Source organism: Talpa europaea, assembly GCF_964194135.1.
Source record: "Talpa europaea genome assembly, chromosome: X".
NCBI lineage: Eukaryota > Metazoa > Chordata > Mammalia > Eulipotyphla > Talpidae > Talpa > Talpa europaea.
Window position 1 is genome coordinate 61,773,753 of NC_140081.1, and position 3,941 is coordinate 61,777,693.

Consider the following 3,941-nt stretch of genomic DNA (forward strand, 5'->3'; position numbering starts at 1 on the left):
GTCTTTTACTCTCAGCGGAGCCAAAAGTTGTCACACTGTCCTGTACTTCTAAGAAAAGGAACACTCTAGACCATATAATTTGGGAAGATAAAATGTGATACTATTCTAATCCTTTGCCTTTTGGCCTTTTATGGCAAATAAAACCGTCTGTCTAAAATAGGAACATTTTGAGCAAAGAATATAGACTAAATTTACACACACGTGAAGATACAACTGGTTGAAACTAATCAAAGGAGAGCAAATTAGAAAAATAATGAGATTCTTACATCTGAAGAGGTATGAACCTTTACTCCTAAATCATACAGGGTGGTGTAAACCAGTTACCTCCATAAAAAATATATAGAATTATAAAAACAGAAATGCCTTGTTGACAAAATGTTATTTGTAAGTTTTATTAAGTATTTAATACAAGTTATAACATAAAAATAAATAAAATTCCACCATACGAAAAAAATGAGATTATTTTAAACCTTTGGCAGAGGTTTCTGTTTGTCTTTATAATACATAACACAGTGTTTATAATACATAACACATGACACAGTGGCCATCAATCAAGCTCTGTCATAATTGCTAGTAGGTGTGTATGTTGGTTAAAAGTACTGTGAGAAAGCATGTGAGTAATATATATCAATAGACTAGAAAATGTTTCTATCTGCTCGGTGACTGTACATTTCTCTCTCCATTTCCCTCTTTCCTTCCCATCAGCCCTCATGCATGCTCAAGTTCCTCTCATCAGTCATCAGCAACAGAAAAAGCTCAAGTCTCTGCCATTTAAAAAAATCCTCCTTACACACTAGGTGTCTCTCCACCTCCCTTTTATGAACAATTAATTGAAAATATGCTTTACAGCTACATTTGCAATCTCCATTCCCTTACTTCTCAGCAAATCCGTTTCCTTCCCCAACACTCCCTAAAACTGTGCTCAACAAGATACTCAACTAATGAGCTCTTTGTCAATAAACATGCATTTTTTTCAGTTTTTATCTTGCTTGACCTCTCCCCTATGTTAAGCTGTTAACCATTTCCTCCTCCTTGAAACACTTCCTGTGACATCTATGACACCACACTCTTTTGCTTTTTATCCTGTTCCTTTGCTCTCTCCTTAGTCTCCTTTGTAGATTCCACTTCTATTTAACCACTGAAAGTCAGACATTCTCAAGTTTCCACTACATATACTCCTTCCCTAAATAATCTCTTTACTCACTGGTTTTAATAGCCATCTCCCTGGCCACTGCTGTAATTCTATAGCTCTATCCAGATTTCTTCACTGACTTCTGCTTTCTTGACGTCTCTACTGGATGTCTCACAGGCCTTTCAAACTCAGCACATCCAGAACTGAGCCCATCGTCTTTATGCTTAGATGTGTTCCTCTTCCAATGTTTATCTCAGTAAATGACAATATGCCACACAAGGCGGAAACTTAGCATCTAGCATATTACTTGACACATAGTAGGTTCTCACTAGTGTCTCTATAATGAGTGAATGAATGTGTCCTAAGGAAACAGACATTACAAACTTTTTTATACAGTGATGTTAATACCATACAATAATGAAATATTAAAAATAAAATTCAATGGTTCGATGGTTAAGTATACTACAGTCATACACTGGGTATTTACATATAGTTTAATAATGACAGTAAAATGCTTATGCTCTAATAATAATTGAAAATGGGATGTATTTAATATAGAATATGATCATAACAATTGGTCAAAATAGGAGAATCTGCATAAAAAACAACCAGAAAGAAATATGCAAAATTAACAGGGGCTATATTCTAGGTGGTACAACTAAATGAATTTTTCACTTTCTTATAATGAGAATGTATGGCTTTGATAATATAAAAGATGTTTGAAAAATCTTTAAAAGGGGAAAAATATCACTCTAATTCTGACAGATAAAATTGTAAAATTCAGCTTCAAAGCTCCTTCCAGTTTTCTTTCATACTTTTGCCATGCAATACCTACCCACAGCCTGCAGTGTGAAGAAGTCACTTCAAAAAAGGAAATATTTTTGTTCAACCTAGCTATACCCATTACGTCCTGAGGCCACTCTGCTAAGCCTAGGCTTTGAATATAACCTGGCATGTGGCAAGCACTTTGCCACTCCTTCTTTGCAGGTGGTACTTTGGCAACAACTGACATATTCTCAATCAGAAGTGACGTCAGAAAATATTTAATCCAATCCTGTTGCTCCTCAGCAAAAGTTCCAGGCATTATTTAAGAATTTTCCTTCTTTCTGCGTTAAGTTGCTCTCTCTCCAAGGTCCATCTCTTAAAGAAGGTGTGAGGAGCTGACTCTAAGACAGTCTCCCTGAATCAGCTGCAAATCCATAGAGAGAGACAAACATAAACAATGAACCACAAAAAAGTTATCCAAAGGCCTGTTTAGACAGATGCTTTGCAAACTGTTGTCCATTTCTGTTTGATGGTCCTTGTCACAAGGATTCTGAGCTCAAATGCTTATACCAAATGTTGTGAGGGGGCCAGTGCAAGCAACCCAGTCACTATCTTGTGCAACAATGTAAACAGGAATTTATGAATTATTATCCATAGCAAACGATTGCATTCAATGAGTTATTTACTATTTCCACATTGAGTAAGATGAAGATTTTCCTCAGGCCCAGGTAACAGATGCCAAAGTATTGAGCAATTACTACTTTTAAAAAGTATTAAATATTTCCAAAAAAACTCATATGGAGAATAACATAACAAGGATATGCCCACTAGCCTGCTTAAGAAATAAGACCGTGCTAGGCCTCCCTAGTGGTGCAAGGAGTTAAGTACAGCACTATGAAGCTATCCACAGCCACTGCAGCACGAGTTTGATACCTGGCAGGCCAGGGAACTGACCCACATGGTGTAGCAGATCTCTCCTGTCTTGCCCACTGCTCCCCTCAGCAGTGAAATACACTCAGCAGTGTATTTCCGTCAATCTGCCTGTTCTGCTCCCCACTCTGTCTCTGGTGAATCCTCTCACCCCCCACATCTCTGGCCTATACCCCAGTTCTTGTGTGCATAAATAAATCTTAAAAAATAAAAGAAATAAAAAATAAGGCCTTGCTAATACAATAGATGCCCTCTGTATACCCCTCCATCCTAAAGTTTTTACTATCCCATATTTGATCTTAATCATTTCCATATATGACTCTCTTGCTAAACAATATATAGTACTTTACATAAGTAGTATCACCCCATATGTACCTACTGCAATTTACTTTCCTCACCCAATATTATGCTTGTGAGATGTGTCCTTCCTGATCTAGGTAGCTGTAAATGCATCCATTTTCACAGCCATAGAGAATTCCAGGCATGAATATATTGTATCTTTTCTCTTGTTGATCAGGTACTTTTCAACTGTCAAAGTCTTTTTCATTTCTTGTTTGATAATACTTTAATTTTGTAAACAAAAACCAAAAAAGAAACAGCAGACTTTCTGATAAAACAAATTTAGTGGCAAAATGATCATAAGGTGTAGAAAGTAGAATCATTTCCTCATTCAGTAAACAACGAGGCTTCTCAGTCTCTGCACTATTGACAAGTTAGGCAGGAAAACAGAGGGTTATCCTGTGCATTGCAGGATGTTTAGCAACACCTCTGGCTCCTACACACTAGATGCCAGTAGCAACCACTAAAAAATATGTCCAAATATTGCCAAATGCCCCCCAGAACACTGGTCAAGACATATTGAGTTATATGTGGAGCACTTTAATAGGTGGTCTAGGAAGCAAGAAAATGAATAAACACTGAAAAAAAGTCCTTTCATTCAAAGTTTATTGTGCAGGGTGGGGAAAGGGGAGGCATGTACACCTGATAAATGCATAATTTAATACAGTGTGGAAAGTGCAAAAACGGGAGAGGCACAGGATATGTGGGATCATCTTGGAAAGCCACTCCCAGCCTAGTTGGGAGTGTGAGTCGATGAAGGGTTCCTGAAAAAAAA